This window comes from Brachycentrus maculatus, unplaced genomic scaffold, assembly GCF_059751285.1.
Source record: "Brachycentrus maculatus isolate JH-2025_06_01 unplaced genomic scaffold, ASM5975128v1 h1tg001761l, whole genome shotgun sequence".
In the NCBI taxonomy this organism is placed as follows: domain Eukaryota; kingdom Metazoa; phylum Arthropoda; class Insecta; order Trichoptera; family Brachycentridae; genus Brachycentrus; species Brachycentrus maculatus.
The window spans coordinates 13,341-37,006 of record NW_028282357.1 but is presented as its reverse complement, the minus strand read 5'-3'; the positions used below and the strand labels follow the sequence as shown (position 1 = coordinate 37,006).

At 40.8% G+C, this 23,666-nt stretch overlaps 1 pseudogene; it reads right to left on the bottom strand.

The window, feature by feature from the left end:
- Positions 1 to 13,481: 13,481 nt before the first annotated feature.
- LOC148298670 (ADP/ATP translocase 1 pseudogene) lies at positions 13,482 to 14,093 on the bottom strand (annotated as a pseudogene).
- Between the last annotated feature and the right edge of the window lie 9,573 nt (positions 14,094 to 23,666).

The following is a 23,666-nucleotide window of genomic DNA, read 5'->3' as shown; positions in this document are numbered from 1 at the left end:
TAATATTCTTATTTAAGTTAAATAGAAGAATATTGTGTTCATATTTAGCAGCAAAAGGTGTGATAATTGGATATATTATAATGTCCCACCAAGGCAGGCAGAATAATAAGTCCCTGCATGAGTACGTTCGAAGCCAAATAGTGCAGCAGTACCCTCCTCCAATTGATAACCCCTTTTTGGATTCTCTGATGGTCGACGAGAAGAACGAGCAGAACCAATACATGGATATCTTCGAGTCGATCATGCAGGAAAATAATAACATTGTTGAAGATTATGAGAAGTGTGAGAACAGAAATCGATAAAGTGCCCACAATAAATTTGACATGAGCAACATCATGGAATCAGAAAGTGACCACAATGAGATTCCTTCTCGAAATAGTTCTCTTTCTTCTCGCGAAAACAATCTAGAATTTCGGAATCCATCACTGCCCAAACATGAGCAGTCCATCCACAAGAAGTATAGTGGGGACAGTCTTATCGACGAGGAATAGAATATGCAAATGCAACGTTTTCAGCTGACTACCATGCACCATCCCATTGCTTCATCTCTATTATATTCTATCCCCCGCACTGGCCACAAGGATCCTGAAAAAAATTAAAAAATCAACAAAATTCAGTCGATCGGCTGCAATTGTCGCAAATCTAAATGCCTAAAAATGTACTGTTAGTGCTTTCATTTGCAAATATTTTGTAATGAAAACTGTAACTGCGTAGGTTGTGGCAATATGCCTAACTCCAACCATCAGCAAGCTGTCATTGATGCACTCGCTCGCAACCCTAAGGCATTTGTCGAAGAGAAGCCGCAGGTAGAAAACGGGTTCGATTTGGGAGTCTAGTTAGGGGAAGTGAAGAAAGGCTGTAAATGCAAAAAAACCAAATGTTTGAAGAAGTACTGTGAGTGTTTTAGCTCAGGAGGAAAGTGTGGCAAATTTTGCAAATGCTAAAATTGCTAAAATCAGGGCCAATGATATTTTTAATTATTCTCATTCACACTTCAACCCTTTGGATGCATATGGTATTTCGTCTGATAGTTGCCCACTTTTCGAGGATAGTGATAAGCCTTTGGAGCAGTTTATTTAAAGCCATCAAGGACCTTTCGATATATGATATATATATATTTAATTATAAGTTCGAACAGGTTCGATATAAAATTAATGGCTCATTCATGTGTATTTTTGAAATTCCTTTTTCCCGAATTTGCCTTTGTTGCTCATGAAGCTTTGGGCTTCAATTCTTTACTTTTCACTGATTTTATGGCGATCGAAGATCTCGAGTGTCGGAAGAGCGTTTATTACTCGAAACTTATAGTTGGGCTAATGAGCCGCGGGGTTATTAAACATGTCGAGCCGTTTGAGATTTTTGAGTTCCCTAAGGTTCTTTAAAATTTGGTCAAGATCCCGAAGTTCGTTGTCATAGACGATGAGCGTTTATACATTCTTCAAATGCTCGAAGATTCTATTTGAGAAATCCCTGATGCGGTTCTCTTGCGCGTAAATGTGCTTGATCCGGAAGTTTTTATGCAGTCCGTCAAAGGATGAGAGATTATTTTGGTTGATCCAAAGTATTTACAAGTTGGGGAAATCTTCGAATCTTGTCAGGGCCGTTGCATTACGGCTCCCCAAGTGTATTTATGTCGTATTTTTGGCCTACTTTGTGTTTTTTATGGGGATCACATCCCACGGGTTCGCGAGCACTATTGGGTTTTTCGGGGTATGCTTCGTGAGAAGTATGTCCAGGGTCTGGTCCATGCTCTTCCTCTAAACTAACAATAATAATAAAACTATTAAAATTCCAAATCAGTTGTATTATTATATACTAAATTTGAAAACCTACGACCTCACCAAATTAACTCTTGAGCGAACTCAAACTTCAACAACACAGCCTTATTAGAACTATTTCTTTTCTTTAAATGTTCTTTCTCAGCAGTACATCTCTCTGTGACAATTATGTATTTCAAATTTGATAAATTAAATAATATATATATGTGTCAAACCGCAGTAACCACTCGACCTTAGTTTTAAAAACTAAGAATCGAGTGGGGAGTTACTTCAAGTATTAGCTTCCATCACAAAACCTTGCGTCCGAGGGTTTGAATTAAATAATAAATCAACGAGTAAATCATTCGTAATGGTGAAGGCATCAATTTTATTGATATTTTTTTTGTTTATTCACGTACTGTTATTCCTGCTTAAAAAGCCTATAATTGAGGATATCCTATAAATGTGGATACTCGAATTGCAGGCTTTATGGCAATTAAGCCTATACTTACTACTTTGTCGACTTATAATGATCAGCTTAAATTAATAATCATATTTGATTTGTCCTCCTTGTTCAAATCACTTCATATATACTTCATATATACTTCATATATACTTCATATATACATACTATTTAGATTCAAAAACAGCTATAATCAACTACTCGCCTCGATTGGGCCCAGCTCAAATTCTTATTTAATTTCTCTGCCTGTGATCTCTGTTGGGTTTTAGGTAGGGAGTGCTGATTTTTTTCTGAAGCAGATGCAATATATCGAAATCGCGATGACTAAGTTAAATAAATCCATTACTTATGATGCCTACGGGGATGCATATTCCCAAAATTAAGGCTAAATCTATGCTTTGTTTAGACCCATTAGTATTGTCATTGTATGGGTCTCCGCCAATCGTCAAACTGCTGGCCTCGACAGACATTCCAGCTATATTGCCGTTAACACTAAATAGATTGTTCAATGCAGTTATTTGATTTTGGGATGCTTATGAGCCGGGTGGTTCGTTTGTTGAGACAGTCCCGGCAGTAATAACCGAGCCCTATTTAATTTCAGTCATTGAAACCAAATCAATTGATGTGCCATTGACAGCGGTTACAATTTGGTCTAAGAATTGCTGATAATTATCATAGAATTGTGGCAAAGTGACTGCAAATACGACATTAAAGCCGTAATTGAATGAAGAAATGCATTGCCAGCCGTTCAGTGTGTATGACTAGACGCATTAGGTACAAGTATCGGGAGTTCCTGAGCACTGACTGCACGGGAAATTGCAGACAACACACACAGATTCTTTAGCAACAGCCGACATTGGCATCGTATACCCTGATGAGCAAGAACTACAGCTGTTTTCGGATGTGCAGCTTGAGCATCCTGTTGCGCATAAATTACAATTGTTATTGCTGAGATAGTAACCATATAGGCAGCTGGCGCATGAGGTTGTTGTGCTATTTGCGCATCTCGCACAATTCTCGCCTGCGCATTGATTGCAAAGACCGCCGACCAGAATATTGCCAAGAGGGCATACGGAACAAACTCCTCCTGGACATTAAGTAACTGGGATGCAATTTGTGGTTGTGCTATCGAAGGAGTACCCTGCCACACAAGATTGGCACACTGTTGGGCTCGCTGTACTGCACGAAGCACATGGAGGTACGCAAGTTGCTGCGCATTTGAAGTCGTTGGTTAGACTATAACCTTTATTACATTTTGTGCAGCCAATGCTTGTGCATGAGGTACAAAAGATGGTACAAGAAGAACAAACTTGATTGTTATTTAGATAAAATCCAGATCCGCATGAGAGGCAGACCCCGTTTGACGTCCCTGAACAGCCTCTGCAGTTGGAGAGGCATGGTAAGCACACTCCTCGAGAGTTGACTGAGTATCCCTCAACGCAAATTGTGCAAACGGATGAGCTTGAGCAGGCTAAGCAATTCGATGGGCATCCTGCAACGCAAGTTTTATTCGCAGCCATACTAAACCCATACGGGCAGGAAGAACACTTGTTTAAGTTGGTGCTTTCACATGTGAGGCAGTTGGCAGATGCGCTACAAGAAACACATGAAGTGCCTTGGAGGAACGATGTGCCAAAACAAGATAAGCAAGAGGATGGATTGCTACTCAGGCATGTAAGGCAAGGGTAGGTGCAGGCAATGCAGAATGATGATGAAGTCTTATAATAGCCAGTCATGCACGTAATGCAAGATTGAGGGTTATTGACAGAACATTTCTAGCAACCTGGGTCGCATAAGGCAGGAACTACTGCGCCGTCAATTACTATAGCAAACTGGCCAGTTGTTTCTTTGAATTCAAAGCAGGATGCTTCATTGCATTGTGCACAGTTGCTGGATGGGCAAGATGTGCACTATCCGTTTGTTAGAAAATAGCCAATGCCGCAGCTTAAGCATTGAGAGGTGTTTGTCTGAGAGCATGAAGTGCAGGCTGGAGCGCCTTTACATTGGTTACAGGTGGCTCCACTGGGGACATACCCTGGGATACAGGCTGTGCAGATGCTAGGGTCATTGCATTAAGTGCATAGATTGGTTGCGCATATTCGTTGGCAAGTGGAATCAGCTAGAAGTCTGTAACTATTTGCGCAAGTTGTGCACAAACTGGGGCTGGTAGAAGAGCATGTCGCGCAGTTCGAAACAGAACAAGTATAACATTACCCATTGGTATTAGGCGTGTAAGAAAACGGCGCTTGACATGCGCTGCATGTGCCATTAGAATTGCAGAAGAGGCAAGGGAATGCGCATAGTTTGCATTGCCCTTGAGCATTCAATGTGTACCCTTTGAGACATTGGCCACAGACTCCATTATTCTCACAGACATCGCAGCCTTCAACACTGGAACAATTGACACAGAATTGCATATCGGTGTCGAGCTCGAATCCTTGATTGCACAAGGCACAGATATTAGTATCTGAACATAATTGACAGTTTTGGACGTTGCAAGTAATGCATTTACTGCCCGATGAACTGACTTACAAACTATTTTTGCATTTGCCACAATAAGATTTCGATTCGCAATACAAGCAGTTGCTGATTTTGCACTCGAGACAGAGGTTTTTATTCGGAGTGTATTGTGTGAGGCATGTCTTGCAAATGTTGGCTTATTGGCACAAGTTGCAGTTACTAATAGGACATGATACGCAGGAAGATTGGTAAAATGTTGTGAGCATTGGGCACACGCATGTATTTGCAGGGCTCACCATGAAACTCGATTAGCATTGCATGCACAAGTTAGTTTGGGAACATAGATTGCAATAGGGAACCACAGCAGCATTGCACTCGTAACAGTAATTCTCAAATTAAGTTGCACCCTCGGGGCAGATGCAACTATTATCCTAGCCAAGCATAAAGCTTGCCGAGCATGAGTGACATATATTGGCTGTTTGACAGAGAATACAATTCGGAACAGAGCACTCGACGCAAATGTTCTCAAACTAAGTGTAGAGGAAAGGGCATGTGCAAGTGTTGTTGATAATTTCATAGGTGCTTGGACAAATGCACTAATTTCCAGAGGGAGTGAAGCTTTAAAGGCAGCTGGAGCATTGTTGAGGCTGATCGCAAGCTGCGCAGTATAAAATGCTACACTCTAGGCAAGTCGACATACTAGACTCAAGAGTGCCTGGGGGACATATGCACATTCCTTCCACAATCTAATAGGTCAAATCCGGGCAAGAACACCCTGTTTTATCAGATGAAAGCGTAAATGTATCTGTGCAGACTGAGCATTAAGTAAACGACTAGCAGATCTAGCAAAAGCTAATATCACAGTTTGGAGCGCAAAATGAGTTTGTGTTAGAGCTTTCAGAGGAGGTGAGGATATATTGCTATGAACACATTACACAACTGAGAGGATCAGTACATACGGTGCAATAAGTAACAGAGCAATAGAGGCTTGTTCGGCAGGATCCTTCTATTGCTATCCAGCCTTCAACACATAAGGCGCAGTGTTGGTTCTGATCGCAGTATAGGCAGTTGTAAACAGTGCATTCTGATGTCTGAAGGGCAGGGACATTCATCACACACTGAAAGTACGAATTGAGGAAGTAGCCTTGCTGGCATATCAAACAGGAGAGCTGACCAATACAAATCTGACAGTTAGGGATCATGCAAGTCTGTGGCATGCACAAGGATTGGGTAGGGTTAGTGAAAAATCCCAATTTGCAAAAGGAACAAATAATCGTGGTTTAAGTTTGGTTCGTTTCGATGTTCATTTCTGTGTGAACTCCGCAAGCGAGACAATTTTCAATCGAACAAGTATTGTTATCACTACTCTACAAGACTGAATCCATGTTGAGTGCGCATTCGAAGCTAGTCGTCAGGTAAAACTGACCCTGGCATGCAAGGCATTCGCTATTGCCCAAACATATCATGCAATTTGGTGAACATTGGTTAACCGTGCAAGTCTTCGCAGCTGTGATAGTGTGGGTGTCATCGCAGATCGAGCATGAAGTTGATGTTTCACACACCGAACATCCCATCACTTCGCAAGAGTACTCGCTGTTGCCCAAAGAGGATACATAGGTGCACACTGGCCCAAGCAGCTAATACTGAATATACCCAATATTGCACAGGAAACAAAAGTCTCCATTTTTAGAACAAAGTAAGCAGTTAGAGTCAGCAGGGCAACCGTTTTGAACGCATCCATTCGTAGTTAGCGAAAATCCAGGGTCACACATTCCGCAAACACCTGGGATAATGCACTGGAAGCAGTTGTTCACGTTGCAGAGAGTGCCAATGGCCACTATTGGCGTGCAGCCACCATCATTGAGAACAAGAGTCTCCACCATGGGCTGTGCACATTTGGTGCACATCTGAGCCCCTAAACAGTTTAAGCAGTTCTGAAACGGGCAAACACAATTATTCATATAGAGCTGGTAGCCGCTGAGACATGATAAGCATGCATTATTTTCATCGCATGAGGTGCAACCCGCAATTTGCGAGCAATTTGCAGAAAGATCATATGCCGAGCAAGAACTGGTTTCTGCATTCAGCTGATATCCTTCTGAACAGACAATACAAACTGAGCTTCTGAAACAGTACTCGCAGTTCTCCAATTCGCAAGGATAACGATAGCATTGCCCATTTATTTACGCATAGCCAATCATACAACTAGCACAAGTTTCAGAGCAGGCGGAAACATAAGTTGAGCAGCCTAGGCTATTGTGATCTGCTTTTAGGCAGCAGCTGAGGCCGTCACTTGTCAGCTCATACGTCTACGCGCATTGAGTGCAGAACTCTGCATTACAAGCTGTGCATTGTGTGCTATACTCGCTTGTGCATTGTTGTGCCGTTAGTGTCAAAGATGACTTGGAGGCGCAAGTGGTCGATAAGTCAGATAGAGAATACCCTTCCATGCAAATTGAACACTAGGAATGTGAAGAGCATTGGTAGCAGTTTTCGATCGAGCAAAGTTTGGAGCAAACTTTGCGAGTGTTGTTGTCATCTGGAACCGTATTATTGTCGCATTCAGGGTCTAGACTTCCTGTACAGTTATCCGAAGTTTAATTATCGTCTTGATCTTCGAAAAGTCGCCTTCCTTGGGTGAGTAGTCTTCTCGCAGTGTTGTTGTCCTCTACTTCGACCAGAACCCACTGATAGCCAGGCATACACTGGAAGCATTAGTTGGACAAGAGGCAGTAGTCGCATCCGTTGATCATGCACTCGACATTGGAGTTGATCATTTGACAGGTTGACTGGATATTCAGAGCGTATCCTTGCACGCATATGATGCACTGTTCTCCGACATTGAGGAGGCAGTTGGGTAGAGGGGAGTACATTTTCATGCACTTGCCTCCTGTATGTTTCTGAATGTAGTAACCCTTTTCACATTATCCGCAATAGTTGTTCGAAATGCAGTACACGCAGTTATCGAGGTTGCACGCATAGTTTTGAGTATTTAAGTTGGCCGCACAGTAGCCGCCGACATTGATAAAGCCTTCCATGCATTCGATGCAGCCGTACTTCAGGGAAGAGTCCCCATTTGGAAGCATCATGCCGAATTTGCTGCATTGATAAGTAGCTTGCAATGGGATTAATGTATTATCAGGTGTGATTTCGATGCAGCTCACATAGATCAGCTGCGAATTCGAACTCGAATAGTACTTATTGAGCTTATAGCCAGGAATGCACTCTGCGCATATGTCGCTATTAGTGCAGGCCAGGCACCAACTCAGGCTGCAACCGAAGCTCTTTAGCAAGCAGACATTCAACGCTTCATCCAAATAGTACCCAGTCATACACTCTGAGCAGACTGCGCTATTACTCTGGCCGCAGGACTAGCAGTTTTCAACAGAGCATTAAGAGCTCATGCAAGTGATATTTTCAGAATTATCTGTGTTCAACGTGAAGCTATTCAGGCAAGTTGTGCAGGTCCCATCCAAATTGCATGACATGCAGCTTGGGACATCGCAAGTCACATTGTAGCTGGTGACGCACTCGTAGTTAAGCCCTACGATGTACCCCGATATACAAATTCTGCATGCTCCCGGCCAGAAGGCAATGTCACAGTTTGGAATATGTGACTGCATATTTGGTACACAGAATCCATTTTGATTGTTGAACCCGTACCGACACAGATTGCAACGGCTTATTGAATGGCAGTTGAGGCAGTTGGGGACGCATTGAATGTTATTCGTACTGCTAGCCAAAATGCACAATCCTGATTCAGAGATAATATATCCGGATCCGCACATTTCGCAGTTATTGTTGGACAGACAGGTGACACAGTTCGGATCAGTACATGAAACAGACCTGCAGTAGGGCTAGCTGGTGATGGGGTCGATAGCCAGAATGTAGTTGTTGGAGCACAAGCCACAGTAATTATAAAAAGAGCACTCCACACAGTTGTTAACTTCGCAAGGATAGATAGTTTGGGCTTCGTTCAGCAAAGCCATGATCGCTGTGATCGCCAAAATGAAAAGACTTCGCATCAATCTTGCAATCAACTAATATTTATTGAAATGAATGAAACAATTGCCATAGACTGCCATATATTGTAAGCAATTAAATATATATTTATCAGAATCAATATAAGTAACCACTCGTTTCTTATATTATAAAATATTGGTGATTTTCATCCTATTCACTCAGTTGATCAATTATCCTATCAATTACTATATATACACATACTATATGTATACATACATTGAACATTATCAATGAGCCCTCTCATTAATTCGGGTTGGGGTTGGGGTTGGGGTTGGGGTTGGGGTTGGGGTTGGGGTTGGGGTTGGGGTTGGGGTTGGGGTTGGGGTTGGGGTTGGGGTTGGGGTTGGGTTGGGACAAAGTGCGATTTATACACTCCCAACATCATGAACGAACTCCATAATCCGAAGCATAAAGCCATGTTTACATATCCTCCAGATATCCAAAGTAACATTCTATCACAACTCAGAAGCATAAAGGCATCGTCTCGCCACCAGGATATTCAAGGGAATGTAGCAAGACGAAACAGCGCTACAATGCGAGTGCTGCCAAAGGAGAGTGGGTGTGCCTGATGCGAAAGAGCCATGTTGCTATCAAAAGATAGAGCTTGCATTCTTAGGGACTGGCGTGCCCCTATACTTTGCCTTCCTCAAAAACTCCATATTAATGCTAACCCTCCTTTGCATAGTCTTCGCAGCATTTGCGATATACTCCAATGTTGTTTCTACCGATTGTTCAACCACGGGAAAGTGCTCAAGTGTGCTCGACACATTTTCATTAATTAATAAAATATCAACATAGTCCTACCTCTCGATTCAAAACTATACTCTTCTTGGGTTTGTCGTACTAAGTTTCCCAATCATGCAATGCTTCAGATACAGCTTCAGGAAAGTTAAAGACGACTGCGATGATTCCATTGACTCACCATCCGATTACGCGATGATTATCAGGAGATTACCTCCTGGCTCCGAAGTAGAAGATATCGAAAAAATGATCGATGAACAAAGAGGATATCTCACTCCTGAACAGCGGAGCAGCACTGAGAATTTGAGAGTTGTCCAAATCGTTATGTCCTTTGCCATGGGAGACTACATGAAAACCTAAGAGGAAAACATTGCCAAATTTCAGTAGCACATAAGCAAAGGCACAACTGACTAGTTCATTCCTACGCCTCTGCCTACCCTTTAAACTCATGCTTCAGTTGCTGTCGTGATTTTCGCGCGGCAATAATCAAAGTAGATATTTCAATACAAACCGAACATTTTTCAAAAATTTCTGCAGTGTTTGTGGTCTGCTTGCATTCCTCGAAGCGATCATCGCGTGAAGGGAGAGAATGTGGCTATTTAAAGAGCCCCCGAGCCTGACGACATATTTTGGCAGAACTGCAAGATATCTCAGTCTGGGGCTATTTGCAGGAAGTTAATATTTAGCATGATATCTCTCTTGATGCTAGCTTCAGGGGGAGCAGTTCAGTATGGGATGGCTGTCTTAAGTCTAAATGCTCCAACCGACCCCACCACCCAAACGATTCTGTCTGTGGGGTCATCAGTGGTTGTGTCGATCATTAATGCTGTCATTCAGGTGGTTCTCATCATAACATCCGAAAAATAAAGAAACGAGACTAAGACATAGATGAGCAATGTAATTATGGTGAAGATCAGCTTCTTCCAATTTTTGAATACAGGAGTCTTTACAGTGGCGGCTAAATTTCTGGCCAACACGAGTGGCTTTGATTTGTTCGATGGAGTCGCTTTCTAAGGTGTATCATTCATGATACTAAATGCGTTAACTCCCAACTTGGTAACACTCTTTCTCAACTACTTCGAAATAATACTGAGGGTTCAGAGATTTTTGATTGCAAAAGGAGTTCTCAAAAAATCACAATATGACACCAATATGATCTATCAAGGCCCTTAAGCGTAGATTGCTTATAAATACGCTTATATATTCAAAACCATCTGGCTCACAGCATTCTATGCGCCTCTGGTTCCGATTGTGGTCCCTATCTCGATAGCTGGCCTCGTTTTCAATTATTTTTTGGAAAAGGCTTTATTCGGGAAGATCTATTCAGTGCCCAACACAGTATCCTCAATGATCAATGATTCCGCAATCGAAATGTTCGAGTACTTCCCACTTATCTTGACATTAGGAGAGTACATCGTCTATCTTGCTCTTAAAAACTTTCAAATCTAATTCTTCCCTGATTACTGGTCGATCCCCATCTACATCTCTTTAGCACTTTCGATCATTCATATGCTCTTGCCTATGTAAGAGCTGAACATGAAGCTGTTTAAACTGCCCACCGATTCAATGGTCTACCCCAATTATGAAAAAGTTTAGCAAAAGTTCGAAGTTACCTATGAAATGACCAACAGCGCATATGTGTGTACCCGCAAGAGAAATAGAGATCAAGCCCTCTTGAATAGGTTATTCACAGGAAAAAACAATCCCCTTGAAATGATGTTCGAAGGAAAAAATAAACATGAAATCACTGAGCAAGCATTGAATGAAGATTTTAATTTTCCTATGAGCATGAATATGCTCACCGAAATGACAGAAACTCCAAATAATCAGATGAATCAGATGAATAAAGGAGGAAATGATCTGAGAAGCAACAATGAGATTAAAGTAGAGTAAATAAATTTTGTGAATACAAATCTACAAAACAATTCAGCAAACAACCAAAAATATTCATTATTTGGAGCAGCATTGGGCCAATTACCTTCGAATCAAATCTTGCCTGATAATTTAAATCAGAATAAAGGACATATCAACCAAAACACAGGACAGATAAACCACAATCTAGGGCAGCCCAATTTAAATTTAGAGCAGATGAATCAAAATATAAGGCAGATAAATCAAAACGCAGGACACATAAACCAGAACGCAAAACAAGTAAACCAAAATTTAGGGCATATGAATCAAAATATAGATCAGATGAATCAAAACGCAGGACAGATAAACCAAAATTTAGGGCAGATGAATCAAAACGCAGGACAGATAAACCAAAATTTAGGGCATATGAATCAAAATATAGATCAGATGAATCAAAACGCAGGACACATAAGCCAGAACGCAGGACAAGTAAACCAAAATTTCGGGCAGATGAATCAAAATATAGGGCAGATAAATCAAAATGCAGGACACATAAGCCAAAATTTAGGGCAAATGAATCAAAACGCAGGACAGATAAACCAAAATTTAGGGCAGATGAATCAAAATATAGGTCAGATAAACCAGATGAATCAAAACGCAGGACAGATAAACCAAAATTTAGGGCAGATGAATCAAAATATAGGTCAGATAAACCAGATGAATCAAAACGCAGGACAGATAAACCAAAATTTAGGGCAGATGAATCAAAACGCAGGACAGATAAACCAAAATTTAGGGCAGATGAATCAAAACGCAGGACAGATAAACCAGATGAATCAAAACGCAGGACAGATAAACCAAAATTTAGGGCAGATGAATCAAAACGCAGGACAGATAAACCAGATGAATCAAAACGCAGGACAGATAAACCAAAATTTAGGGCAGATGAATCAAAACGCAGGACAGATAAGCCAGATGAATCAAAACGCAGGACAGATAAACCAAAATTTAGGGCAGATGAATCAAAGCGTAGGGCAAACATATCCTTTCATGCCCATTGAAAAACCTCCATCTCGCTTTAAAAATAATGGTTCTGATACACAATTAGATTAAAAAGGAAACTATCGTGAAAGAATGATGCCTTCTATTCATTAGATAGGTGAAATTTCGCAGAAACAAAATGACTTCTCTCTTCCCCCGCTTTCGGAGGATTATCAAATTTCTTAAGGGTTCTATAATACAAAAAGAATATACAGCCCAAGTAATGCACTGCTTGGAAATTATGATACTTAAATGCAATCAAAACAACTGTAGGAAGGAGCAGTTCCAAAACCAAGATTCAAATTGCCACAAGCATTTACGAAAACACTCCACAAGACGATCTTCGAGGGTTAATTTCGCTGATTTATATGGCGAGTAATTCAAACAACGAAATGAGTAAGTATATATAAACCTATACAGTTATACATATCATTTATATAAACGTCATAAATTTATACATCATTGAGAATGCATAGCATTTATATATCTCCAAATATTAAATATTGATCTGTTTTAACCTGCCAGGATTAAGAAACTGATGTAACCAACAAGGCAAATATATATGCAACAAACATTTATATTGAACTGATATTAAATTAGATGCTATCGCCTCACAATGTTATAAATCATATTATGGAGAATATTTGAGCATGTGAGTCCTTGATATCGCATCAAAGACGACAGAATTATACATATGTGTATATGCCTGTGCTTTTGTGATGCTGAGGGCAATGTGCTGAGGAACAATATGGTTGTTAACTTTAACTGATACATCGATCACAGCTTGGCTTGAGTGGCGAAAAGTGTTTGAAGTTCATCGTAGAGAACCAAGACCAATGAGCTACCGATGCTCCTCCAAAAATTGCTCAAATTGCCTTTAAAGAATCCGGTGGCTCCTTCGGTTGATAAAATTTTCTTGCCGCAGTCGATTGTGCCACGATATTGCTTTTGGCTGAGTTCTTTTCCGCTCTCCATCATCAGTCTTCTTCGAATCGTATCAAGAGGGTATGCCAAAGTTTCGGAAGCAGAGGTCACGACTTGAGCAAATGCGAATTTTGCCATAAAAGGGGCGCTCTTTTGCTCCTCGGGGTTGCCCCAAATGAAACTTTTTCCTGCGTCATAGCCTCTAAATGATTATTTAATGCTTACCCGAAATAGAAAGCTCTGTAAGTGAAAATTCCGACAACTGACACTGTGAAGCCTTGATAAAGTCCGGTAATTCCGTCTTTTAACAGAATCTTTTTGCAACAATCGAAAAGCCCATTGAATTGCCTGTCGGATGCGGATCTCCCGATATCGGCTCCGAGTCTGGTTCTGGCGAAATCAAGAGGATAGACGAAGATAAGACTGAAGCTGCCGGCTAGCCCTCCTGTGAGAAGAGATCTCAAGAAGAATGAAGCTTTTTGAGTTTTCGGGTTGACTCCCTCAAGCAAACTTCTGTTAAGTGCATCCTTCACACTGAAATTGATAGCCTGTGTTGGGAAATATCTCAAAACATTTGCCCAGTTGCCTCTCCAGAGAGATACGACTCCTTCTTCTTTGACACACCTGCTGAAGCAATCGACAATACCTTTGTAGGGGTTGTCTTTGAGTCTGGGGTTATTCTGCTGAGTTTGGAGGAGCAATTTGACCCTTTCAATAGGAGCAGCCAGAGTTTTAGCAATAGCTCCCGATGTGCCTCCGAGCATGAAATCTCGAATCATCTTGCTGGTATTGGTGTCACCTGAGCTAGAGGATGGAGCGGATCCGTGCGCCATTCAAATTAAATGATATTTTTATTGAATATACATATCTTATACACCACTGATGGCTTAAATACCATATATCGTGAGAACATCGCTGATATTATTTCTCTATTTTATTAAAATACTTGACCTATAATGTCTTACATGTGTGCAATGCAGGCATCTTATGCTGCTAACAGATATGATCTTTCAAATCGATTCCTCTAATGCACCCAAAGCAAAGCAACTATTAAACATTATTTCAATATTCTACTCCCTATTAACTGCGGGGCAAACTTTAATATTCATTCGGATATTGCAGCTTGCATGCAAACCACAACTCTGAGACTGTTACAAATTTAATATCTATGTAAGTTTCATCGGGCTAATCCCAATTTAGTATGATCAAACATATTAAATCTCATCGAATAATTACAGCAATGGGTTGCACATCTTCTTAAGTATTTAATAAATAAGGCAGGCTATTACTCCGACAGTGAACAAACTTCTGACTTCCAGGCAACCGACAGTGTTCTTTCTCAGTGGGGGCCCCGCGTCGAATAAAGGAAAAGTATAACAGCCATAACGTAGAATTGCTGATTTCATGATCCGAGATTATAAGTTTAAATACCTCTCCAGCTACGACATGATTCAGTTCGAGCAGGAGCGAGGAGGGCCCTGACCGCCGAGAAAATCAAATAGCTCTTCAAAAACAATGAGAAATTCGACAGCAAGCTCGTTGTGAGGCTCGTCAAAAAGGCTATAGCATCATGCGGGATTCGTCGATTCCTGATCGACGGGTTTCCCACCACGATTTCAGACGTTTAGGAATTCCATCGAGAACTGGCAGAGGCAGATATAGAGTTCAGGGGCATGATTTACTTAGAGATCTCGAAGGAAAAGATGATGGAGGCAGGCATCAAGGCGCATGAGATTCCATTCCCAAGCAGCCCTCCGAAGAACTGCACAAGAAGATAGCAGAAATGATCGACTATATTTTTGGTTGAGCACGCTAAAATCAAATAATACTACCAGTCCAATAAGCAATACATTTCAATTGCTGGCCAGCGCTGAGGACGCCGACTTAACTTACAAAAATGCCAAACTTTATCTCAATGCGAATATGCTGCATCCCCCAAAACCCGTTAAAGTGTTCTTCGCCCGTTTCGATGACCAAGCCCACGAATGAACCTCTGCGACGACTTGGTCAGAAAGTATGGGCTCTACTACTACACTCCTGCTGGGCTTATCATGGAGGCAAGGTACAAAAATAATATGACCGAAAGCCTACAAATCATAAAGCTGTAGAGATAAAACAAATAAATCACTCCGGATATTGTCCTAATCGCTGATCCGTCGCAAAATATAAAAGCATGACTTCGACGGCAGTTTCCTCATTAGCGGCTATCCGAGATCTGTCGCAGATGCCAAGTAGTGGGATAAGTTCTTCGGATGGGAAACCGACGTGCTAGGGTATCTGTCATTCGAGCTGCCTGAAAATAAATTTAAAAATTTGCTGATGGAAAAAATTCTCAAAATAGACCCATCCATCAAAAGTTAATAGGTTCAAGAGAAAGTGACCAAGTTCAAAAATGACCAAAATCAAATGAACCTATTATATAAAGAAAAAGGGTCTCTGCTGATTGTTGATGGCAGCAACCAATAAAAAGCCCTCCGAAATCCATCAATTTTTCAGTTCGAAAAATTTCAATGCTCGGCCTAAAATCTTAGAGAAAAGCTTGATTTTTGTGAGTACACTATGTGGGCCATAAATTGCGATTCCTGATCCTTCGAACCAGACAATCATCATATCTTTCATCAACCTGATGTAGAAGTAGATCAAATCGAATGGGCTCTACTCTGAGCTCATTGAGTCCTATCTTAAAATAAGTAAATAACCATTAACATTAGATAAGCCGATTCCCGGCATACTCTCCAGCAGGATACTGCTAAAATAAATATTTAGGATCTCAAAGACTGATGCCATAAAAAGCCGTTCAGTTATAACTGTTCAGAACTTCCCCAATTCCGCAGAGCAGCTGCAGAGTTGGGAGGAAGAAGTTGGATAATCTCTTCTTTTGCTGGGAATAATCTTCCATTAATACAACGAACCTTACATCAGCAGCAGTGTCGCAGATAACTTGAAAAACAATAAGTATGCATGCTCTTACCTAGAATTATCTGCAGCGAAAAAGATGGTGTCGCAACGACGAAAAGATATGCACAGCAACTTCAAAACAAGATTGAGTTCTCTGATTGGAAATCCTTAAAAGTCGACAGCAACGAAGCTAAATAGTCGCGAGATAAAAGAAACCCCAACTTCAATAACAAGAAGTGATAACTCGCATTATTCTTGCTATTCTATATCTATGTAGATTTGATAATGATGAAGCAGGATAAGAATAATATAGAATACTATTAAGTAGAAAAATCAGTCAGTTTTTTTTATTGACGAGAGCGTTGCGGTTGATAATTACAGGAGGAGCTTTCCGTTTATTGCCGGCTCCGATTTACTTTATTTCTTTCACAATTATCTTGCTTTTGCTTTTTTAGTCTATTCTTTTCTTTAAAATGTCATCCTTCCGCAGATCCTTGAATGCCATATCGCTGTTGCTCATTAAAGTGTTGGAGCCCGTGGAGTTGCCGTTGATGCTCGAACCAGGTGCCCCTCGGCGGTTCGGGTATATGAACTTTTTGCTGGGGACAGCCAAGCCGCTACATATATTGGAGCCTGTTTTCTTTGATAAATTTTTCTCAGACTCTCGGAGCCGTTTGCTTTTTTTAAGTAGTTCCTGCTTTTTGGATTAGTTTTCGGTAAAATCGTAGGTGTTCAGCAGATTCTAGATTTCTCGGTCGTTGAGATTGGCGTGGGTGGAGTGCGCCATGTACTCCTTCTTTAGCTTGTTCAGGATTATATTGAACTATATTTTCTATTATCGAGTGAAATAATACATGACTTCAAAGGCATGCTGAATAAATAATAGCTTGTTTCTTAATGTCTTCTCGTTACTGAATTGTAGATACTTCTCACCCATTTTGAACTCCTGGAAGAGCTCAATCGAAAAGTTTTTATGGCCTAAGATAACACAAAATGTACAGTAGTAAAAAAATAGCAAAGCTGCTTCTCTTTCATAGCTCTTGGTCGACTTCGACAGCTCCACGTTGATTTTGCTAGCATAGTTATTAATCAAATGTATCTATTTGGTCAGTAGACTCACAATGATGATCATCACCTTTTCAGGGTGTGGGGTCTTCGTGCGTATTGCGTAGTATAGTTTGGGGATGAGCACTTGCTCTATATAGCTCGTCGGGAAATAATCGCAACACTTCTGGATGCTCGAGTAGAGATTGAAAGTATATAGCCCATTTTTCTTGTTCAAGCACAGCACAATGTACTTCTGTAGATACTCCACAAAGGTCTGATCGAATTGTTTATTCTCCAAATCGTAGTTGTTGTTGTAGCTGCTGGTGCTGAGGGCTTGCTAGTTTCTCTACGATTCGGTTTTCACCTCGAGTTTTTAGTCTTCTGCTTACTCAAAAAAGGCTTCACACGATTCAGGAATATGAAGAAAGAAGCAATCAAGGATTTTGAAGGACTATTACGATAGTTCGACTGCACTGTTCGAGGAATTGGAGTGCAAAGTATCAAAGACCTATGATAAGAGGGAGTATGCCGTTTCTTTGAGTAGTTTTCTCTGGGTGGGGAACATTATGACCATTTTATGAAAGTACTTGATGAGCAATCCAACCTCTGCTTCAGGGTTATAGAAGAGCTAAGCATACACTTCGCACATAGCTTCGACCTTATGATACTTACTCGATAAGAAGAGAATCCCTGGCAAGTTATATATAAAGTTATTTAGGATTTTTTCATTTTTGGACTCTGCCACTTCCAAGAAGGACTTCCAGAATCTCAGGCAGTTCGCCTCGTTTTTCAGAATGATGTACTGCAGTTTCTCATAAATTTCGCCCATGATTTCAGTGACCATCAGCACGATTCTCTCTGATTTCGAAGTAAGCGAATCGATGAAAAGCTTCACTATCCGGCTGCCCTGCTCCTCAAAGCTAAACTTGTTTACGTTATTGAGAACGACTCCGAGTGCCATACAGCCGATTTCCTAGTTTTCATCATAAATCGTCTCGTATATTTTTTCCTGCAAATGCAGTTCAATGTATTCCAATTTAAGCCTCTCGAGCAGCTTTGGCAGGATTTCCTCCAGCCAAATTTTTTTAGCTTCGAACTCCGAGTCGGCTATAATCCTTTTAATGATGTCTATCATTTCCCCACGGATGACCTGCCCAGTATACTTGATATAGGTGGGAATGAGTCTGCCAGAAATAATCTTCGATATGATCGGCTGCGAAGGCTTGCCCATCGCAAGGATGGTTTTTTAGAGCGTCTTGAGCAGCTGCTGCCGATTGCTGGAAGTGGAGGTCGAGCTATCGGGGGTGAGCTGAGCCTTGGGTTTCATTTCAACGGCAACTTCGACAATTTCGACGAGATGCTGATTGTTGATGGAGGTCCAGTTGCTAAGGGCGTCGAGGGTAGAACCAAAAATGAGGTCAATTTGCTGGGACTATACCACAAGTTCACTCATCTCTTACTAATTCTTATTGTCTCTATCTCTATTTTTGGTGTAAGCTTTGTCCTAAATAATTTTATCAGGCCTATGGCCCGAGTGGAAAGGCCTCGAATGGTCATGCTTCATTTTGCTGAGGGTGCCAATGTTGGCAATAGTTTATTATTTTTTGGTTTTACGCATAAGGCGCTTGAGTGATTCGCCGATAATTACCTGATTTTCATATTATTATTTGCTGAGCCGATCGCAGACAATGGTGAGCAGCGCATGAGGGTATCGATGAAAGTTCCTGTATGCCTATTGGAATATATTCGATGTAATACGTAGGGCTGCTGCAGGGGATGGCCTTTATTGAGGATGTGCTGCAGGTTCTCCAGTAGAGTGTTCGTTTCGGGCAGCATCAACCGTTGGATTTACTCTGAAGACTATAAGTGTGACCCATCGTGATACCTTGCTGCTGGTTGTGTACTCGTTGGTGGGGAATAGAATCAATGAACTCATTTGTAATCGAATATATAATATGCCTATCTCACTATAAGCAATTGTAAATATATTTCATGGCTGCATTATTCATTGTGCCAGATTGTTTATAATAGGATGTTGATTGTATTCATAATTATATTTATATTCATCTTCGTGCTAGTCTTTGTCTTGGCATTCATTTTCACATGAGCAAATGTATGATGCACGTTATATGCATCTGATACACTACTTGTATAGGCTTAGATGCTGATATGCACATACATATATTATGGTTTATGTCCAATTATTCATTCATAAATTTGCTCCTATAGTTCATATCTTGTAATCTGAATGATGTTCAATGATAAGGATATAGCAACACCACACCAGCACTCGTCCAATTCAAATCGAAACATTTATAGCAACAAATTAATCAAATGCTGCCTTGTATCCAGCATTACATTGGAGTCAAATGATCATTTCTATATGTTATGCTTGTTTATTTGGCGTGAAAACTCTTTGAATGACGTTTCATTTCTGAATATTTGAAAGTATATGAATAAAAATATAACTGTTGATAGAGTAATCTATTTTAAGCTGCGTTAAAGTTACTCATCCGAGTAATTTTCAGTAGATGTCTGCGAAAGAGTCCGCTGATAAAATTTTGATTATCAATTTTAACTATTATTTCTGCCCTGAATTAAAGCCGAGTAGTTTCCGTTTTGGGTTGGTTTTTAGGCGATGAAGATGGAAATTCGGGGGTTCATCTGCTATTGAGATTAAACGCTGTTTTAATTATCTTGGCTAATAATATTAAAATCAGCAAATGCTCAAGCAAACTGCTCAAATTACAGTACTAGCTATACTCGCTCTCACTGTCTTCTCGGCCTGCCCATTTAATTATCAGTTTAGCACTCCCGATCTGAAGTACACCTGCGCTGAGTCATGTCTAAACCCACTCTATCTTGAATGTCCGAGGCCAATAGTTAATCCCAACCCCACTCCCCACTACTGCGGGCTCACCAATGCTGGATTATGGGTTAATGTAACTTACACATGCGAGGCCTGTAATGCAGGCATGAGGGGCTACTACTTTGGCCCATGTTCTTGCCAAGAAATCACATGCCAAAACGGCTTTCAATGCGTTAATGGCAATTGTCAAGCAATCCCAACTTGTCAGACTTTCGGGTGCAGCGCAGGCCAATAATGTCTGGATAATGTATGCGTGGCAATAAAAGCCCCTGAATGCAGTAGCAGTTCTCCTTGCGGATTCGGCAAAACATGCGATGCAGGAAAATGCAGACTAGCAACATGCAACGATATAAAATGCTCTGATCCTTTCGATACATGCTAGTATGGTGTCTGCTTCAGAAAATATGATTTCTTCTGCAGCAGATCTCAGCCGAGAATCTAACGGTTTTATTGTTCAAATACGAAGCCTGAGGATAATGTCTGTCCTGGCTATAGCCCCTTTCTCGCTGCCAATCCTGCCGACCAATTTAGGACCACAGCTTGCGCAGTAACAAGAGCTGGCATCCAACTAGACTTCCTCAATACCTGCTAGGCATGCAAGAGAGATATAGTTGACTATGTTTATGAGCAACCCTGCAGTCAAGTCCCAAGAACATGCAACCCCTTCACTTAGCGATGTGAGAATGGGAACTGCCTGATGCTCGATCCCTGTAGAGACATTTCATGTCCATCCAGCCAAAAATGCAACAATGGTATTTGTATAGAGAAATGCGAGAGTGGATATTATTTTTCCGTTGACAGATGCATTCCGTCAGCCCCTGTGGATCTTTGCTCGATTACAAAATGCGAGTTAGGGTTCTACTGCCTTGGAGGAAACTGCCATGATATTTGTAGTTTAGTAAAATGCCCAGCCGGAACCCAATGCAAGTATGGAGAATGCGTTACAACAATCGTCAATCCTCCAAACTAGTGCCCTTGTGCAGCTGGTTTTTCTTGCTATGAAAATAAATGCGTTAAAATCTCAACATCTGACGGGTACTGCTCAACGAACAGGGACTGTTATTCTCCTCAGGTTTGCATGGGCAACTTTTGTAAGGCATCATCGTGTTATGCAGACTGGCATTGCTATGGAAGTCCGTGCCGGAATGGAATATGTCTTAATTAAACCCCCAAAATCTGATGCATCGTTTATTTATATCCTAAGAAGCAATTCCCTATTTATTGTGAAGATATCGAAGATGGCAGGTATAAATAGTGTATATACATAGTTAGTGATAGCATGAATAGCGCATTATAAATTGTATATAGTATGAAGATATAGAGTGATTTAAATGATGATGTTATAATATAGATAATCAACCTGCGAGCATCGCAAATAGCCAGGATGCGGTATTCTCAGGAAGGAATCATACGTTCAAAGCATAGTAGACTAGTCAGTAGCGGTCACTATAGCCTGCCTCCGAGTCTCACGGAATCAAAGGGATTATTGACCCACCCTCCAGGCTCCATCCCTTATAAATTCACTTTCACCAAGAATTCATTGAAATCGAAAGTATTTTGCGGTTGCTGTCCAGGCATACAATAATCATGGGCTGAAGTATATCTCTCACCAAGTCAGGCCCTTACCCGAGAGCAGCTCTTCAGGGAAAACCCACATTGGTGCTCCCCAAAACCCAAAGTATTATGATTCGAAATTGCAATAAATTAAATCATTTTAATTACCATTCACAATTATCATTATCATTTTAATTATCATCATCTTCACTTGCTTTTTCTATCCCTGGGGTTGGGTTGGGGTTGGGGTTGGGGGTTGGGGTTGGGGTTGGGGTTGGGAAAATTAGCGACGAAAGCAGCTCACTAATAAAGAGCTCCTCTCTAAACTCAAGAATCACAATGCCAAATGCTACTCTTTCAGTCAAACGTCTGATACTTACGGATTAATTCCTGATAAAAAAAGCAAGGATTTGGCAGCAGGCTTAACAAAAACGGTTCATTTTAATAAATCTCTAGCTTACCTTGACAGCCGGTCAACTTCCATGTGCTTAAAGTAGAACAGATAGGAAAATCTCAAATCTGATCGAAGAAGGGAGAGCTTCAGTGTTAGTAAGTTAGATGTGGAACCACCGCTCAATGGAAGAGAAATCTCGAAAAATACGAAAGAACATGATTTCCAGGCCAAGGTTATGTTCAGCTAGAATTAATTAATACAGGTAATGAAAGATCTGCAAAAATAGTACCATTGCACAGACATTTTGCAGGATTTTCATAGGCGATTAAAGAAGATTCGAATGGTCAAATAGCCTGTATTCTTATCAAACTCTCCCATTCGGCGCGCATAGGCCCAAAATAATGTTTCCTCTGTCTATAACACGAGCAAAATCGAAGCTGAACTCTTGGCCAAAATCGAATCACTCTATAAAGAAAAGAATAAACTCAAAAAGGAAAAACGCATACTCATGCTCAAGCTATAGCGCCAATAAAAATAAAAGCAATAAAGTTTGACAGTGCTCAGCAACCAGAAGCAACGGAAATGTTCAATAAACTGCGATGAAGCATTAATAGGTGGGGAAAATGCAATAACCGATCACAAAGCAATGGCTGATCACAACTTGATGGATATGAGGAAGATAATTTACACACAGGCTCGGGGGCTCGAGTTGGTTCTAAAAAAAATAAGATGAACATTGGAGGAATGAAGAATGGCTTCAAATGATGATTGTAAATTCATCTAATTATAACTAGAACTATAATAATAAATGGAGCAAGATTTCTGCGATGTAAAATCCTATGCAATATAGATTAGCGTAAATGTGGAACCCCCAGAAATGAAAACTGAGTTAGGAGGTGCCAGCAAATATTTCATTTATCACATTCATGGGCGCGATAAGTTTGCAGAGTTTGCAATCCATCGGAGATATTCAGATTTTGTTATTTTAAAGCAAAGTATGATGACGCGATGGCCAGGAGTGTATGTCCCTCCCTTGCCTGAAAAGAAGTTCCTTGGAAACAATGAGACCTAGTTCGTCGATTATCGACGCCAAGGCCTTGAGTAGCTTTTGCTCAAGGTATCTGAAGTGTAGTTTCTGTGGTATTCGGACGTAGATTTATGATAAGTTAGGAATTCCAGTTATTCATTAAGAGCAATAACACAGATGTAGAGAAGAGCCTGGGCAACCTCGGCAAGACCAACTTCAGATAAATATCTACCAAGTATGAAAGCGTGTTTGCAAAGAAGTTCGAGCAAGAAGAGTCGACTGGGACTCTTTCAACAAAAATCCTAGAGTTCAAATCATACCTGAAAAATGCTCAACTGTTGCTTGAGAAAATGGGGAAAGTGACTGAGGTGATGGCCGAAACTAGAAGAAAATACGAATAAAAATACTCACATTTGTTATCAGCGATTCTTCCTGATTACGAGTAAAAGTGTGTGTCCCACTATCTGCACGAATACGATGAAGTTGCCTTGTACTTCAACAAAAGCTCAACCCACAATCTAGGGGAGCAAATCAAAGAACTAACAGCAACATTTGGCACAATCCCATCGACAGACCAAACCAAAAAATAAATAGCTGTCTACAAGCACAATGCACTA